We start from the raw sequence: 20,166 nt of genomic DNA on the forward strand, positions 1-20,166 counted from the left end.
CTCAGTTGCGAGTAGCAAATTGCTACTCGCAAATCCCCATTCATTCCAATGGGCCTCTTGGCCCATAGGAATGATTGGGGAGTATTTGCGAGTAGCAAATTGCTACTCGCAAATAAAGAACATGTAGGAATCGCTATTTAAGTAGCAATTCCTACATGAATGCCGTTTTGCGTGTCCTCAATAGCGATTCGCTATGATTCGCTATTAGGGACACGCAAAACGGCATGTACATGAATCAGGCTGTATGTTCTTTCTCATGTTTGTATTGCAGGTAGATACATTGCGAGCTAAAACCAATGAGGAGAACTATTTTCACACTGGGGAAGGCCTGGGAATCAAGGTCAATATGTTACTGTTCAGGAACATCGCTGTCCAGTGGAAAAGAACCTATCAGATAGTGGTCGGAGTGGATGGAGTGACCTGCAAGGACTCTAGGGAAGATGCCTGCAATATTGGGACGTTGCAAATAGTGAAAGGCGCCCACTACTTCTCTGCCTTAGAGAGAGAGCTTCCAGCCGTACATTTTAGCATGAAATGCATCTCAGTGTCATTTTTTGACTGGAGGGCACAGTTCACGGTTTAAAAAAGTCAAACATCTCAAGTGGTATGAGTAACAGCTGCTCGCTTTCTGGAAGAGCACTCACAGTAAACCGTAAACTTTGAGAAACAAGAATATTATGCAATTCCCGTGCATACGTGAATTACATCAGCATAATTTAAAGTTCGCTCAGGCTAGTAATCAGCTGACCACAGCTTTCTTTTCTGGTTCAAGTGGTATGATGGCTATTCACTAGTACGGAACAGGCTTGAAAAGTTGGTGATACAAAGTGTATTAAAAAATTGTAGATTATGCAGAACAAGAGAAGGAATCATGCATAACATATCAGCATACATTATTCTGGAAAGCTGAAGACATATGTGTAACTTCTAAGCCCATAATTGACTGTGGGTATATAGCATCATGAAATATAAATATTTATCTATTAGGATTCATGGAATGTTTCTATCAGGGTTGAAGTGCAAATACATAGTGGAGCACCACAGAAATATATATCGTTACCAAAGACATAATATATATGTTGTATGACTAGTCATACATCCAAGCATAATATTTCTATGAGAGTGCCCTAAAACCAATTCAAGAAGTGGCTCATGTTATCAATGCATTGTTCAAAAAAATTACAGTGATCAGATGTGTTCCCAGCACCAGTAGGTATGAGAAGAAGAGATACTTTTAAAAGGCCTATTGTTAAAAATAACAATTCCAAAAACAAATATTGTTACATCATATTAAGATCATAGCAAACTTTGATGACACAGATCGAGGTGATTACATTGTCTACGAAGTGATTAATAGAGGAGACAGCGGTGCATTCAACGGAGCTACAACTTTCAAAGTGGACCTTTGCATCTAACCGGCGATTTGATCCTTTACTTACCCGTGGTCTTGCTGGGTGAACTTTTGACAAACAGCGCCCTGACAGCGAGTGGCGCTACTAGGTCATATCCCGCCTTCCTGTGGGGGACTGCAAGTCCCAAGACTCTCCTTGCCCCAGCACACCTGGCCCGGACCTCCGCCACGCCCGCAGCCTCAGGCGCATACATAACAGCTTGGCGCACCCGCTTTCGCGGTTGCCGTTGCGCTAGAGGAGACAGTGGTGCGTTCAACGGGGCTACAACTTTCAAAGTGAACCTTTGCATCTAACCGGCGATTTGATCCTTTCCTAACCCGTGGTCTTGCTGGGTGAACTTTCGACAAACAGCTCCCTGACAGCGAGTGGCGCTACAAGGTCATATCCCGCCTTCCTGTGGGGGACTGCAAGTCCCAAGACTCTCCTTGCCCCAGCACACCTGGCCCGCACCTCCACCATGCCCGCAGCCTCAGACGCATACATAACAGATTGCCGCACCCGCTAGCGCGGGTGCCGCTGCGCTAGAGGAGACAGCGTTGCGTTCAACGTGGCTACAACTTTCAAAGTGGACCTTTGCATCTAACCGGCGAGTTGATCCTTTCCTTACCCGTGGTCTTGCTGGGTGAACTTTCGACAAACAGCGCCCTGACAGCGAGTGGCGCTACTAGGTCATATCCCGCCTTCCTGTGGGGGACTGCAAGTCCCAAGACTCTCCTTGCCCCAGCACACCTGGCCCGGACCTCCGCCACGCCCGCAAGCCTCAGGCGCATACATAACAGCTTGCCGGACTCGCTATCGCGGGTGCCGCTGCGCTAGAGGAGACAGCGGTGCGTTCAACGTGGCTACAACTTTCAAAGTGGACCTTTGCATCTAACCGGCGATTTGATCCTTTCCTTACTCGTGGTCTTGCTGGGTGAACTTTCGACAAACAGCGCCCTGACAGCGAGTGGCGCTACTAAGTCATATCCCGCCTTCCTGTGGGGGACTCAAAGTCCCAAGACTCTCCTTGCCCCAGCACACCTGTCCCAGACCTCCGCCACGCCCGCAGCTTTAGGCGCATACATAACAGCTTGCGGCAGCCGCTATCGCGGGTGCCGCTGCGCTACAGGAGACAGCGGTGCGTTCAGCGTGGCTACAACTTTCAAAGTGGACCTTTGCATCTAACCGGCGATTTGATCCTTTCCTTACCCGTGGTCTTGCTGGGTGAACTTTCGACAAACAGCGCACTGACAGCGAGTGGCGCTACTAGGTCATATCCCGCCTTCCTTTGGGGGACTCAAAATCCCAAGACTCTCCTTGCCCCAGCACACCTGTCCCGGACCTCCGCCACGCCCGCAGCCTCAGGCGCATACATAACAGCTTGCCGCACCCGCTATCGCGGGTGCCGCTGCGCTAGAGGAAACAGCGGTGCGTTCAACGGGGCTACAACTTTCAAAGTGGACCTTTGCATCTAACCGGCAATTTGATCCATTCCTTACCCGTGGTCTTGCTGGGTGAACTTTCAACAAACAGCGCCCTGACTGCGAGTGGCACTACTAGGTCATATCCTGCCTTCCTGGAGGGGACTTCAAGTCCCAAGACTCTCCTTGCCCCAGCACACCTGGCCCGGACCTCCGCCACGTCCGCAGCCTCAGGCGCATACATAACAGCTTGGCGCACCCGATATCGCGGTTGCCGCTGCGCTAGAGCAGACAGTGGTGCGTTCAACGGGGCTACAACTTTCAAAGTGGACCTTTGCATCTAACCGGCGATTTGATCCTTTCCTTACCCGTGGTCTTGCTGGGTGAACTTTCGACAAACAGCTTCCTGACAGCGAGTGGCGCTACTAGGTCATATCCTGCCTTCCTGTGGGTGACTGCAAGTCCCAAGACTCTCCTTGCCCCAGCACACCTGGCCCAGACCTCCGCCACGCCCGCAGCCTCAGGCGCATACATAACAGCTTGCCACACCCGCTATGAGCGGATTTGCGCTGCCACCGAAGAGGGAGAAGACCATCGTGTTTCTTCCTCCCACCCACCGCCGCTTCCATCGAGAAGTCAGCATTGAGCCTGCGGACCAAATCAAAGGAGCCAACCGACTCCACAAAAAGGGAGGAAACCCTCGTGTTCCATTCTCCCACCCACCGCTGCTTCCAATTGAAGCAAGCACCCAGCTCCCAGAGCCGGAAAGAGTAATAAACACCTTCCCCAACAAAGAACAATCATGCCATCACGACCCTCATCCAGGACCCGTTAAGGCGTTCGTATTGTAAACAGGCAGTGATCTAAAACAGTCCTGATGATGATCCCGTTTCACTAGGAGCTTTAGGGATCAAAACATTGACGCTTCAAAAACAGTGCAACATGTAACTTATTGTACATATTCAATTGTTGACACTGTTGAGTGTGATTTGCGGAATTGTTTTCTTAAATCTCAAGCCACTCTTTGGCTCCAAAGAATTTTTTACTTGCCTGCAAAACACTTTTCTTTCCTCCTACCCTTTCTTAATTCTAGGGTTTTTTCTACTTTCTTGGGATAGGTACAGGATTGTACCCTATCTTAATGTTCATATTTGACACCCTTCAGGTCAATTAAACCTTGTGTTATTCTTGAATAAAATACTCCTCGCCCGGCTCGGTTTGGAGAAAAATATAGTACTGATTGTGGTCTATATTGCTATCTTCTGCCATATTGTAACTCCTTAGGCTGCGCTAGAGGAGACAGCGATGCGTTCAACGTGGCTACAACTTTCAAAGTGGACCTTTGCATCTAACCGGCGATTTGTTCTTTTCCTTACCCGTGGTCTTGCTGGGTGAACTTTCGACAAACAGCGCCCTGACAGCGAGTGGCGCTACTAGGTCATCCTGCCTTCCTGTGGGGGACTGCAAGTCCCAAGACTCTCCTTGCCCCAGCACACCTGGCCCGGACCTCCGCCATGCCCGCAGCCTCAGGCGTGATATAACTGCCAGACCATCACCGTGTCGCGGGAGCTTCCCGGGAGAAGCCCGGGACAAGGGCGGGACCGTTTGTGGCCGTTATTGGCCGAAGGAGGCCGGGCTTGGCCCCCCCTCTTGGTCCTGTTGTAGGGACTTTCCTTGGACATCACTTACCAGAAGTAAGAACTATCTCTCGCCTGATTATCAGCAGGCTGGTAGACTTTGTTGTCACATGTTTATAGTGTAATTCACATGTTATAGTGTAACCCCCTAGTGCTACCATTCCAATCAGGGGATACTTGCTTTTTGTCACTCCTTTATCATTCCCTCTTGAACACATATTAATAGAGGAAAAATAACTTTCTAACAATGCCCTCTAAAAAGCAGGGCCCCCCAAGCCTGCACTACCTAGCTTGACGGCGATCGATCGCATGCTCCAGAAATCCATCGTGGTTGTGGCTAACACCATTGAGCATACAGAGAGACGCCTTTCTCTCCCTGTTGGATCTCTTCCGCCCCTTTTACAAACCAACACATCGGCGACCACCATTAATTCACAGGACTCACTTTTGGGCCCATCTTTTGTATCTCTCCCAGGCATACACTACGCTTCTAATACCCATAACAGCGTTCCTAGTAGAGGTAACACACCATCAGAGTCCCCTTCCCCCTTAACCAGTTTCTCTTTGACCCCCACTCTTTTTGCTAATGAGTCACAAACAGATCCCGTACCGCAGTCCGAGGATCTCACTTCCGTTGAGACTGGTGGTCTTCCAACAAATCTAATTTCGATCCCTGCCACCCCACCAAACATGAGCCAATTATCCCCAAGCGTTACAACTAGAGGTAAAAAAGCCAAGTTCAAGGCAAACAATTGTAACTTAGAACATTCGTCCACCATCGTTAAGGGGAAAGTGAGAGCTCAGAAATGGAAATATAAACAGAAAGAGACAGCCAGTAAATCAAACATACCAAGGGCCTTAACAACAGAAAATACTGTTTCTGATCTCACGCCTGTTTTAATTAACAATAGTGGTCCCCAAAACACAAGCAAGGACACTTTAGTCAGCCCTCTATTCCAACCATCACATACTGAGGGGTTATTTAGCAAGATAGAGATACTAATGAAATCTCTAATGGCTCCCCTCCTTGAAAGGGTAAAACGCATTGGAGATAAACTAGATAACCTGGAGAAAGTAATTGTAGTTGGCCAGTCAGCCACAGGGCAGCCACCCAGAGTAGCACAACTAAAGTTAGCAACAAAGCAATCCTGCCCCGATAATCGGAACACTCCCCCAAACAACAGGCCCCAACCCCTGCATGCCCATAGATCGTCAACAAAAAGTGCGAGGACTGCTGTGGATCCAGTGGTTAGACCGACACCAACAACTCTAGGAATAGCAGAACCAAAAGAATCGAGTAGAGCAGAGGCACCCTTAGATCACGGTATCACTGTGGAGGGGCAGGTAGGAGCGACCCCTAATTCAACAAAGGATCTCTCCCCCCAAAAGCCAACTAGATCCATCTCACGCATAGATTTGCCCCCGCAATCGCAATCATATACGGTGGTGTTAGTAGGTGCCCCGGAACTTCCTAAAGGAAGATTAGAATCTTTCCCCGAGCTACGAAACAAAGCGGCCCATTGGCTCAACAAGAACAGGCCCCTGCCCTCAGGCATTTCGGGGCAAATACTATTCGCTAGGAGGATAAGCTGGCTGGGTCACAGAAGAAAGGAAATCCCAGGGGACTGTATTATTTTAAACTTTGGGGATAGGCGGGTCGTAGATCACATCTCCAGCTGGCCCCTGCAGTCTATTGAGAGTAATATCCTTGTTAAGGACCTGAGTTTTTTCTACCCTCACCTGCGCCCAATACAATCATTTAACCAGCATTGGGACACTGCAATTAGAGACAATTTAGATGGAGGGGGGGTTAGATATAATGTACCAACTTTTAATTATTTTGACAAGCTTTCGGACTTGGACCAGGTAGATTGACTTGTTTCCAGCCCCCGACCCAAAGTACAGTGGCGGGTCCACTTGATAGTTCTCCATCCTTACCTAACTTACTGCATAGTGGCGCTACAACTGTGGAAGCTGTACCCAATCTTGTACAGCTTCATAATCGCTGGGATGATACAGATCCTGTTCCTAACCTCATAGTATCCTATCCTGACCCTACCCTGGGCATCCTGTTTTGGAATATTGCGGGTCTCCGCTTGAAGGCTGGAAATAGTTCCTGGCTGGGTTTTATCCACAATTATAGCATCGTAAGCCTTCAGGAAACATGGGCAACGACGGAGCTTCACACTCCAGGGTACAAAACTTTTTTCTCCCCAGCATTACCATCTACCTCGGGCAGGGCAAATAGTGGATTGATTACCTATGTCTCCAATACACTCCAACTTTTAAGTATTGATCCAGTTAAACTGGAACCAAATTATCAAATACTTATCCTTCATCAAAGTAAAGATACCGCCTTGGTAGTTGTAAACTTCTATAATAACTTACATGCGGATGACCTAATAAAATCAATTAAAGAGTTAGATTGTTGTCTTCACAATTTAGCTGCCAAAGCACGTAAAGAGCTGATCATTATTTGGGGCGGAGACTTCAACCAGACCATCTGTAAAAACAGTGACAATTTACTTTGTGGGATCACGGATGAAAATAATGACCCGGTGAGTCACTTCTCCCACTCTTTAGTTGGGCATACTTTTAATGAAATTCTGGGAGGTTTAGATCTTACTTTGGTCAACGATTTGGTAACCCCCCAGTTCCTGTCGCCCCTACGTATAATGGTAGAGGTCGGCTAAGTACTATAGATTTTTATATTCATGTCCGGGACAGTAGGAACAGCTCTCTTAAATTGCAAAGCGCATGACATTGCCATTAGCGACCACTATCCAAACAGTATTACCCTAAAAGTCCACAAGGGCTATCAGAGGCCTAATATTGAAACCCTCCTAGCCCAGAACAATCTTTCAATGGACAGAACCAACGGTTATTCACTGAAATGGGAAAAAGTGGATTCGCAGGCCATTATAACAACCTTGGTCACTAATTGTAGGCAGGAATTTGAAAATTGTTTAGACCCTGAGACCACCAGTGAGGGAATACTGGTAAACTTCTTAACGTTACTGACAGCAATTAAGGAAATCCTCTTTGTCAAAGTGAAAGTAGGGAAATCTAGAACTAAGGGGTGGTTTGATAGCTCATGCACTAAAGCATACCAGAACCTAAAAGTAGCTATAAACAACAAAAACAGAAACCCCAAGGATATTGCAGTTCTTAGAAGGACCTAAATCAGGCCCTAAAGTCCAGGAAAAAGATCCTTAAACAAGAACTCTGGATGCAACTTCATAAATCCTGCACTATGCGGGACAGGGCAGTTTTTTGGAAGGTGGTGAAGTGTCCCTTTTTAACGGACACTACAGATAAGCCCAGTATGGACGTAGCGAATGACGAGCACGTGTGGGTCGAGCATTTCGAGCGGATATTTGGCTCTCCGTCAACTGCAAACCAACCTACCCCACCTTGGACGGGTCAGATGCACTTCCCGCTGCCTATTCACATACTTCATGAGGAGGTGGAATTTGCCCTTAAGGCTAGTGAAAATGGTAAGGCCACAGGCCCCGACGGGGCCCCAATTGATCTTTTTAAGTCCAATTTTGACCTATGGTCCCCTATTATAACAAGGGTCCTGCAGGCAACTTGCGATTTGGGGCTCATAGATTCCTGGTCCCAGTCAATCCTAGTACCTATTTTTAAGAAGGGAGATCGGCAATCTCCATCCTGTTATCGCCCAATCTCCCTCCTGGACTCACTAGGGAAAGTGGCAGGACGTGTCATCTTACACCGCCTCCAATTGTGGGCCTCAGAAAACAAAGTCCTTTCAGACCTGCAATTTGGGTTCCGCGAGGGGCAAGGAACTACTGAGCTAGCACTTAACCTTTCCCTATTAACAGGGAAATATGTCAATGCCAAAGGAGGGGCCCTTTATATGGCATATGTTGACCTCTCCGCAGCTTTTGACAGCGTCAACCACAATAAGCTCTGGTCAATCATGGCAAATATGGGTATAGAGTCTCCTATTTTAATGTTCCTCCGCGAACTATACTCAGATGCAACTGCCAAAGTTAGATACGGCACGGAGGGAGAACTAACTAAGTCGTTCAGAGTGGACCGTGGGGTGGGGCAGGGTTGTGTCCTGGCCCTGTTTTTATTCAATCTGTACACAAATGGCCTGGAAAAGGCAATGTTGACGGGTAGCCAGGACCTTCCTACAATAAAAAATCGCCCAATCCCGGTCTTACTCTATGCGGACGAAACATTAATTCTGGCTCGCACTCCCATGGAACTTCAGCGTGCTGTTATTAGGTACAGCACGCACATGGCTAGCCTCGACCTAAAGATTAATATCAAGAAAACCTTTGTTATGGCTGCAGGATCGAGGATTCCTAACATCAAGCCAGTGTTTGTAGATTCAGAAAAGATTGAGAACACTCCCACGTATCCTTATCTGGGAATAATATTTGATCAGAAAAGCTCCTGGAAGCCCGCATTAGAATCCAGGAAACTCTCCTTTATTAGGACAACTGCTGCATTGGTTAGGTTCGCGAACAAACTGGGCAGGCGCCCTACAGTAGAACTATTAGAAATTTACAGAGCTAAGTGAACATCAAGTGCACTCTACGGGGCAGGTGTTTGGGGGCATGCCAAAATTGAAGAGGTGCAAAAGGTGGAAAACATCTTCCTACGCTTCCTTCTTGCAGTACCGCAGGGTACATCCACATATGCTTGCCATTTGGAATTGGGCATTCCCTATTTAACAGACTTAATCCGGATTCAACCCCTTCTCCTGTGGCATCGCATTTGGTCAGCATGTGAGACGACCCTCTGCAGGGAAATTATAGAGGATTGCATCTCCCTTGATAGGTCACAAAAGATCAACTGGATTGCTTATATCAGAAAATTCTTTAGCGACCTAGGCATGACCCAATACTTTCAATCTCCCACCACAATAGCTGTATTCCCCTGCAAGAAGTTTAAAAAGATCTGTCTGGCATATCTAGAATCCCTCCGACTTGTGAGTGAAGTCTTGAAAGTTATGACTCAGCACTCACTCCTGATCCAAACTACACTTAAGGTCCAGCCCTATCTGACATTCAACCTCACGGGCTACGAGAGATTCTTACTAACCAGGTTCAGACTAGACAGCTTTCACCATCTGGTTACCTTTCCTCACATTAACATCTAGAAAAAACCTCTTCAAGCTTGTCCTTGTGATGACAGCTCACCCCAATCAACAATTCACATCACACTCTTCTGTAAATTCTATCAGGAACTGAGGCACCATTGGCTTCTGCCAATCTTCAAGATCATGGGCCTGCGTAGGTGCCGCCCGGCTTACCTTGCTCTCCAATTCCTAGACGTCGAACTCTTTGCTAGAAGGGTAGCGATTTTCCTGAAGCTAGTCATCAAACACAGGCAAAATCTGGGTTGAACTCGGACTGTACACCCTCTTTAACTAGCTTCTTTTAATGACTGTCAGTATTGTAATTTCTTCATATGGAAAAAACTTTTAGAAATTTTTAAACCTTTACTTTTTTATTCGGTTTATATAGCTCGACTCCGGGTGAAACCGTATTTAATATGCAATCGAAATTATTTGACGTACACAACGAAATTTTAACTTTTGTTGTTTGTCTACCCTTGTTTTTATCAGTTGGCTTTTTAATGAAGAAGAACCCCATTGAAAAATGTCTTTGTACATGATTTGTATTGTGCTTTTATGGTTGTTTTTCATACACCTGAATAAAGCTTGATTTGATTTGATTTGATTAACACAAACATAAGAGTACAAGAATTAGTAGGAATTAAAGCATTGAATATCAGTGATTACATTATTAAATGAGCAAATGCTACACAGAAGCATCAGAGATGCTCATTTTCTGATTTTTCCCTAAATAATAATACATTTTTGTGACATTTTTTAGTGTAAAGGGACTTAGCTCCGTGCAGTTATTTGAAGCTACATGTTGTCTTAGTTACGACCTGGTAGGCTACTTCTTCTTAGAAAGGATTAAGCCAGCACACTCTAGGCCATGATACCAAATTCATTATTAGAGCGTGACCAACACTCCCTGCATTTATGATGGCTCCAATTATTTATGTCACAATAATGAATACTCACCAAACATTAGTAAATTCAATATGCTTGTCATTTTAAAGTGTCTTGAATCTTAATGTGGTGTTTATATGTACTGCACATGATTGTAATGCACAAAAATAATTGGCAAAAATCCATACTTAAAATAGACCCATGAAATATGGAAAATATTTAATGAACCCCATGAAATATTAAACTTATTTCATGTTTCACTGTTACATATGCATTTCATCATTACAATGAAAAAAACCTAACCTCAACATTTCCATTGTCCATTGTTTGATGAAGATTATATTTATGAAAGATATATAAAAATAAAAAATCCTTAAGTCTATCTTTTTTTTTAATTTTACAACAACAAGGGGCCCCAAATCAGTCAGCAGGGACCTCGGGGAACATACTTATCTTCAAACAACATTGGTCCCATGCATACAAAAAAATTAGAAAAGAATAAAATATAGAAAGAGTCAATCTATATTAAGAGTAGACATATCCAGCCGGACAGTGGTCTTTCATAGTTTTACTTGAATTAGAAGTGGATATATCACACAGAGTACCTTCCACAAGTCATCCAGTGTGGTACACAAGCCTGTGTCCAGCACTTACAGAACGGGTACAGAAAGTGGATATAGAGAGCAAAGAAGGGCTTTATAAGGCAAAACACAATTTTCTGTCATGAATGCAAATGTACAGAATATTTCCACAAAGCACCTTAAAAAACATAGTAATCACGTTTTTGTTTTTGGTACTTAAAGGTCGACGGCGTTTCGGACCCCTATTAAATCACGGGGACCATCATCAGGACATTTTCAGTGAAAGCCTTAACAATAGATAAGCCTCTAAATGCTGGTTGGGCTAAACGGTAACCGCGGTGAAGTGTTGAAATAAGCGGCCGCCCACAATCAGGCGGGGGATGCCGCGGTACACGGTGGTATCCGTCGGCGGCCAGGGAACCGGGTGAGTCGGAAATCTCGCTTCCTGGCGTGCTGAACAGTCCAGCCCGAACTGCCAAGCCATGTCTTCCCTGGACCGGAAACAAGCTTCCGAGGACTGATTTTTGGCATTCCAGCCGTCTTCAGCCCGGCTTGCTTGAATCCAGTGGCAAAGTGAGCAAGGGACTCACGCCTGAGCCGGGCTGAAGACGGCTGGAATGCCAGAAACCGGTCCTCGGAAGCTTGTTTCCGGTCCAGGGAAGACATGGCTTGGCAGTTCGGCTGGACTGTTCCCATGAGGCACAGGGTCAGACTGATTTGCATATAGCCATGTCTGAACTGGGGTGGCAGAGTGGGCTAAAGAACGGTAATGGATTAAACCCAGATCTTTTGACTGGGTGTGATTGTTTGATTGATTCAGATGCTCCGTCCATCACCACCCCCCCTTTTGTATTTTTGTTGCTTTAAAGTGGGGCACACACCTGAGCCTAGTTGCACTGTAGGACTACTTTAGTAGATGTGGGTGTTACTTTTGTGAATTGCCCATAACATACATGTTTGTAAGTGTGTGTGTATTTGCATGACCCTCCTGGTGTTCCTCATTGCCTTGCTGCTTGCCCTTCCCATTGTAGAGGAGAAATTCACCATTTAGCTGTCCCTCCCCTTGCTACTTGCACATTTGTACCTCAATAGTAGATTTAAGCATGTGTAGAAATCTGTGCACTCTGCATAATATTATGCATAAAGCAGATAGGAGGACCTGATTCTTAATACTGTTACCTTTTGAATTGCCATTTTTTGAGTACATGAAGCAGAATTACAAGAGTACTACTCATCATACTCAAATTGGCTTTGTAGATCTGGACCCACATTTATGTAAGGTAATACTATTAATAGTACATCAACAGTATAATATGTTATTTATTATCATTGTTGTAGGAAGGTGGAATCTGACTATATGGTTACCCCCACTTTTTGCCTGGTGTTTTGCTGGTTTTCGACTTAGTTGGACTGGGATCCTTCTATTCAGGGCCCCAGTCTATCTGCTTTCTCTATCAAATGGATTCCATGTACTTTAGGTACATACCAGATTGGCTACTGTGTCACCTTTATGAGTCCCTGTATATAGTACCTTAGGTACCCAGGGCATAGGTACCCCGGAGGCCTACCAGGGGCTGCAGCATGTATTGTGCCACCCCTGGTTAGCCTTTCAAACTGACACCACAGGTCTGCACTTGCAGCCTGGGTAAGGTGGTGTAAGCACCCCTTACTTAGATATAGTATACCTATATCTACCTTCTATATAGACACATAGTAACCTATAAGTCACTCCTATGGCAGGCCTTTGCAATCCTGAATGCAGAGTGCTTGTTTTTGTGTGAGAGGGTGCCCTGGCATGAGCTGAACCCTCTGCAGCTTTCGTAACCATCTCCTTATAGCTGTTCTATGATATAGCCATAACATATACTCTTAAGCGCATTATAATCCTCACGGTTAATGCTAACTTTGGTTTGGCTTTCTCAAAACATGTCTGGTAAGGTGTCAAACACGTTGGAATACTAACCCCCCCCCCCCGCCAGTTCTGGCGGTGGGGTAGCATTCCACCCTTCTAGAGGGAGAAGACATGTAGTTACTGGTAAACCTGGTTAAAGTTAAACAGAGCCCCAGCATCACACAAATGGATGCTGCTGCCACAGACACAAGTCTTCCCTCCTGCTGCTAGATGAAACTCTGGCAGGGGAGGCCTGGACAATAGGTTTCCTGTCCAGGGAGCTGCTAGCACCTCCCCAGACAGGCTTTAGTGTATTGGGGCAGGATGGGTTGCATTCAGTGAATGCTTTTTAGACACTTCCTGGGGCACACAAGGTGCTCCATGCATTTCCCAGTTCAAACCAGTTGCTGGGGCACTCAGCCCCAGCTCTGGCGTGAAACTGGACATTGGGGAAGGGGTGTAACTACCCCCTCCCCAGGTCCACCCATAGGAGGGACCTTAGAGTTAGTCCAACCCCTAAACTTACTATAAGTATAGAACCCCAGTCCCTAGGACTTTAGATTACCCTGGACGAAACTCAGCAGCATATTTCTTGGACCTTCGACATTCCATTTCGACTGGAAGACAGAAGAAATCTCTCTTGTGGTCAAGGAGTGACCACCCTGTTCAAACAGGCACCAACTGCATTTTTGCCGGTATGCATTTTTGAGGCTCCCGCCGGATCCCGAAGAATCTGCGACTAAGGAGACAGACTTCCAGAGATCTCTGACGCTGACCTGCGCTCCCAGCAAAGCTGAGACCTGTAGCGGACAAGAGAGACATGGGACCGGAACACCTGGATATCCTGCATCTTTGCAACTGCACCTACTTCCCGAGGTATCCTGAAGTTATGCATTGGGGTATTTGAAGCCCCTGCCCGAGTACCTTTTGCTCCGAAGCTCAGAGGCCTACACTCCACGAGTGTCCTGTGGGCTCGCTTTGCGCATTTCCGCTCAAGGCCCCTTCGTGGTTCCTCCTCCGTCGACTAGCGAGGCCCCACAAAGGGCCATCTTTGATTTAGTGAGCTTTTCTGGTTGCTCCAGACGTGTTCCCACTCCTCTCCAAAGGAGGAGACCCTCAGACCTTGCTGGTCTGCACCGAAGCCTATCTTGTCATCTTGCTTGGATTGCTATTCCCAAGGCTTGTTGGGTCTAATCTGGATTCCGACACCGCAATCAACTAGATCCTTTGTGGGACAGCTCGAATGCAGCTCCTGGTTGTCGTCGACGCCTCCTGGTCTTCGTGACTGAAGAGACATCGGCTGGCATCTTCTCCTCACCATTCTTGTCACTGGATAGTGACCCAGGCTCTGCCTCCTCTGCTTACAGGTTCTTCACATCTCTGATCCCCCCTTGGATCCACCGAGACTCTTTTCCTCTGGTCGCCAGCAGCATTTCTTCGATGCTCTCCATTGGAATCGACGACGAAACCCGACACCAAAAGACACCTATGCACCCGCTTCCCTGGGTGAGGTAACACGAGTACTCCGATGCTCCCGTGGGTCTTGACTCTCGAAGTGTCCTAGTTTAAAAGGGTTCCATCGTAGTTCACCTAGAAGTGCCCTTAATCTTTAAAATTGTAACTTGTTCGTTCTCCATAGAAAGTCAATGGTGATCTGTGGCTGTGTTTAGACACTGCACGCATCCCCCCCTGGGCCTCCAGCATTCTAACCTTAGGCGGGTATAGGTATCCCCAGTGGTTCTAAAGGTCCTAGGCCTGCTTTCTATCCCTCACGTGGTTCTTATACCACTATTTTAGTATATGGTTTGTGAGGATCCTAGGGCATAACGTATTCTGTGCAACTTATCATATGCTAATTAAGTTCCATGTATTGTTCTTTTACCTCTGACCTCATAAAGAGTCCAGAGGAGTTGTTTTTAGAATGAATACATATATATTTGATATATACCTTGTGTGGTGCGCTTTCATTTGATCATTCAAGAGATTATAATTTGTAAAACAAATAGCTTAACTTGTCTCTAAGTCTTAGCCTAAAGGCTGCTCTCCACAGCTACCACTAGGATAGTTTTCTAGTAAGGTTGACTTTACAACCTACCATCAAAAAGGGTCGTTTGGGCTGGTGCAAGGTGCCCACTAGAATAGTGGACGTCATATACCAGGCCAACTTCTCACAATTGTTTTATGTTGTGAGGAGGGCTTACACTTACAATATGCAGAGCCTAAAGTGGGTTATAACATTCCTCTTCTCTTAAAAATTGTAATGAACAGCTTTTTACAAACAGTGAATGTGCATCAATATGTTATGGCATGCTATGTTTTAATATTTAGAAACTATATACAAAAAAGTTTAGTACGAACCAAAACACAAGGCATTAAACCCGGTCCGTGAGACAAAATTGGAACGCCTCTACAGCACGATAACAGTAACACTCTGAGTCTGCGCACCCCTCTAAATCTGCTGACCCCAAACATCTGCTTGTCTAGCGAGGCTTTTAAACAATGAATTCGCACAGTGCTATCACGTGAGGTAGTAAAGCGACTAAGTCTTGGTCTTCTCTCAGTATTTCTGTGTTCTTCACTCTCAGCGAGTGTGATTAAATGTGTCCACTTCCATGATTTTTGGCAACACGTCTTACTCATGACAAATGTCACGTGAGTAACTGTCTCCATTTAAAGCGCGTTGAGGAACTCGTTTATCAGTGTGAGGAGGAGGAGGCATGCCAACTCTGGGTGGGTGAGGGCGTTCAATTGTTTAAAGAAATCGCCTTAAAATCACCTTTGCAAAGGCAACACCACATTTTCTATTGCCTTTTTATTTCCCTATCTCCTAGGTACATTATCAGTGAAGTAAAAAGCTAAGATATGTAAGGATCCCTGACAAACTATTGACCACCAACTGAGAACAGAAGCTGAATTGCTATAAGCTACTATGGAAACAGTTTCCCAATTATGTACTAATATGAATATTAAAACTGATCTGAATGCAATCAGTGAGTGATGTCGGCTGTCAGGCTGGTTCATCGGTACTTTATCATTGTGTGATGGTTTTAACTTAATGTTTAACATGTTTTTTTCCCTAAACAGCCAGTTCACAAACTTTTCTTGAACTGCCTCTTGACATTAAAGACATCCCACTTGAACTGTATTGTCTGATGCCCTAATTGAGACCTATATGGTAAAAATGTGGTAACCTTGGTAACATCCCAAATTTAGGGGCATATTCTCAAGGATGGCTTTAAAATTATCGCTGGTTTAGTGGCAGAAAACTGCTGCTAAAGCTGCGATAATGGGATTGATAATATGCCCTGGAGAATTCCAATAGAAGCCCTGCCGCTAAAGCAGCGATAATGGGCTTGATAATATGACCTGGAGAATTCCAATAGACGCCCAGGTTCACACCAGAACATAGACTTCTACTGGAATTCTCAAGGGCATATTATCAAGCCCATTATCGCCGCTTTAGCTACAGTTTTCGGCCACTAAACTGGAGATCATTTTTAAAGCCGTTCTTGATAATATGCCCTGTAGTTTTTAATGAGCAACAACGTTCATAAAGTCTTTGTATGTTTCTACATATTTTGGTACAGAGTTAGTACAGCCTATGGAGTGTTTCTGAGAAACTCCCCCCTGCTGTAATTTGTCAGTGATGCAAATCACATTTCATTGATTTGTAAAATTGTAATAACACATCAATATAAAAAAAACAAAAGCGCACCAAGTGTGTGTTAATCCTTTTACGGCTATTCAACACTATTTTGGTGGCAGTAAGAGCAGCTTTAAATGAGGATTTGAGTGTAAGGAAGTAGTAGAACAGAGAACTGCCGAAAGCTATTTCTCAGATGTTGAATAATACACCCACTCCTGCCACTCTTTGTTTACCTGCAGTATCAGCCCAACCAGTGTTTATGTTTCATTTACATTTTCACATATCTCAGCGGCGACTTATAACATCAAGCAGCTTGCTCAGCATTTCACAGTAAAAATTAAAAAAGGAAGTGGGAAGCTGAAAGATGTGGGAATACTCGGTGACCCAGCAATTAACCTCAGCAGGCTTGCTGGTACAGCAAGGTTTTCACATTCTGCTTAAAACGAATAGCAAAGCTCCAAGCGAGCAGCTGATTGAAATCACCTCCAGCAGTGCAGGTCTATATTAAGAGAGGTTACCATACATGATGGGTCTGAGTGTTGAGTTCAGCTTAAAGTGTCTTCTGGTTCGCCTCTGATTAATGACATCGATATCATTTTAGTTTTCTGTGTCTATGTTTTAATTTTTTTACATTTTTTATCAATGCTGCCTAAATTAATTTAACACGATATATTAATCTGCTAATTATTATGTTTGCTATTTCTACACAGCAAAATTGCAAGGGAGTTTATTGCAATTTCTTAAATAGCGATTGCATTTAAGGAATCGCAATTTGCGATTCCTTAAATGCAATGCAAGAACCACTTTTAAATCGCTATTTCGCTATTTGGGGCCACAAATTACCGAGCAATTAAACTGGTCGGTAATTTGCAAAAGCCTTGAAAAATGCACTTTAGTGCAATTTTCAATGTTTCAGGTTACACACACACATGCCCTAGGGGCATGTGTGTGCACAACATGGGTGAACATCACAATTTCAGGGGTGCAACAGGGTGTCATTTTGACACCTTTGCACCCTTGAAATTGCATGCGCAATTTGCGAGTACCTAATGGTACTCGCAAATTGCTCATGCAATTTCCCATTTGCGTTTGTTGCGGAGGGAAGACCAGTTAGTTTACAGTCTTCCGGAGCCACACTTCCACCCAGGTTGACGCTCTAGTCTCCAGCTGCGACTACTTAAGGGCAGGCTGGAGAGTAGGCGCAGCAGACACGCACAGCTGGTGCACCGAAGTCCGCGCCTCGTCCGGGCCTAGGGCCAGAACCCCTTGACCTTTCATTGAAGGCAGGGACTTTCTAACATACTAAGGGGATAATCTTCATGCCTTCCGCCATCATAGGAGTAAGGTATGTGCGCTGCACCCCTGTGAAGCGGCTCCTAGTGCAGAGGATTTTCAGTATCCTGAATGTCTAACTAAAATCTCGAGGAGCACCCGGGTCTTGCCCAAATCCATCAAAAAATTGAACATCTTAGCCCCGGAAATTATAGAGTTCCAGCTAGCACTCATCAATGCAAGATCACTGATCAAATGCAAGTATGAAATTGCAGATTTTATCACTGATAACAAACTCGACATCCTGTTTGTCATTGAAGCATGGGGAGACCAATCATCTGATTCGGACTTCAACATCGCAGCCCCCCATGGGTACAAAGTTGTCAGACAGGATAGACAACTTAAAAAAGGGGGAGGGCTTGCAGTCATTCATAAGGATGAGCTTAACAACTTCTGCTCATCCATACCTACACCGGAATGTGAGCCAGTACATTTTAAAATTTCCATTGGTGACCGAAAGACATTTAATGGTATACTAATATACCGTCCTCCCGGCCCCAGAAATAGTTTCCTTACTACTGTTCACTCACTATTAGAGCTAGTGCTCCATTCAGAATTCTTCACTATCCTAGGGGATATGAACTTCCATCTTGATCTCCCAGAGGACAGAGATACACAAGAACTTCTTGATGTCACCACAGGATTAGGGCTACAGCAGATCATACACTATCCCACACATGTAGCAGGTCACACTATGGATGGACTTTTCACCAACAATCCAGCCATCTCTAAGACATCTTCACTCCCTTTGACCTGGACGGATCACTATACTGTCTTGTTTAGCTGCAACCTGCCCCGATCTTATGCTGGTAATACTGCCAGCAGTAAGACTCTGGGCAGAGCATGGCATTAAATTGACCAGAGTACCCTGGATGCCAAGCTAGTACAAAGCCAACCTGCTCTGCACGGGGGAGCAGAAGCCTCAGCCATAAATTACACTACATGGATAGAGTCAAACTTTGCAATGGTAGTTCCGACCTTGGTGATAAATAAAAATAGGAAAGTTCCATCTTCCCTTTGGTTCTCAGAGGCCCTACGATTAGATAAGCAAGCTTGCAGAAGGCAGGAAAGAAGATGGAGGAAAAGCTATGAAAATGCAGGGAAAGAACTATGTAAAGCCACACTGGTTGACTATAAGAAAAAGTTAATTGCGGAAAAAAGTCAGTATAATACGACGCAAATTGAAGGGGCTGGCACAACCAGCAAGGAACTCTTTAAGACTATAAAGAACCTAATCTCAGCACCCAAGGACGAATCTGCCAATTCTAACCGAGATTTTTGCAAAACTCTTGCCCACTTTTTCAAGTCCAAGGTGGACCAAATATACGACCAATTCACCACGCACAGATCAGTCACTAATAATGCAGTACATGTACCAGCATGCAAATTGACTTTCTTAGATTTTTCCCCGGCCTGCTCTGAGCAACTATCTTCTCTTCTCTCTTCTATCAAACCAGGATCCCCGGATGAGCCTTGCCCCCCAGGATTTTCAAAAGCATCAGCCGCATTATTAGCTCATTGCTAACTAACGTGTTTAATCAGATGCTATCGCAAGGGCGCTCCCTTCAATATGGAAACAGGCTGTATTCTGCCTCTTTTAAAAAGAGGTTGTCTAGATATAACTGATCCTGCTAACTACCGTCCTATTGCTAGACTCCCTGTTCCCGCAAACATTTTTGAGAAACGGCTAAACACTGAACTCTCCACCTTGATTGCGGAAATTAAAATCCTGGATCAGAGTCAGTTTGCTTTCAGAGTGGGACACAACACCGAGACGGCTCTAATAAAAACCACTGAGAAGATCCGAAAAACACTAGATGGCAGGGGGTCGGCAGCCCTTGTTCTCCTTGACCTTTCGGAAGGCATTTGATAGCGTGGACCATACGAGCCTGGTCAAACGTCTAAAAAACATCAGGAAAGGAGGAAGGGCCCTTTCCCTTTTAACCCCATTTCTTTCGGACCAAACACAAACTGTGCAACTGGGCAATTTTAAATCTGCACCCTTCATCCTGCCGTGTGGGGTGCAGCAGGGGTCCTCCTAAGCCCCACGCGTTTTAATATTTATGCCTCTGAACTAGCCTCTCTGATTAGAAGTTTTAACCTATGTCCAACCTCTTATGCCGACGACACTCAGTTGGTCATCTCAGCAGTGGATAAGGACATGAACTATTCAACAAAATTTCATGATTGTATGGTCTCCCTGAGCTACTGGATTGGTAAGCACTGCCTTAAGTTGAACTCAGGAAAAACTGAGGTTGTGCTATTT

This window comes from Lissotriton vulgaris, chromosome 3_2 (genome assembly GCF_964263255.1).
Source record: "Lissotriton vulgaris chromosome 3_2, aLisVul1.2, whole genome shotgun sequence".
Taxonomy (NCBI): domain Eukaryota; kingdom Metazoa; phylum Chordata; class Amphibia; order Caudata; family Salamandridae; genus Lissotriton; species Lissotriton vulgaris.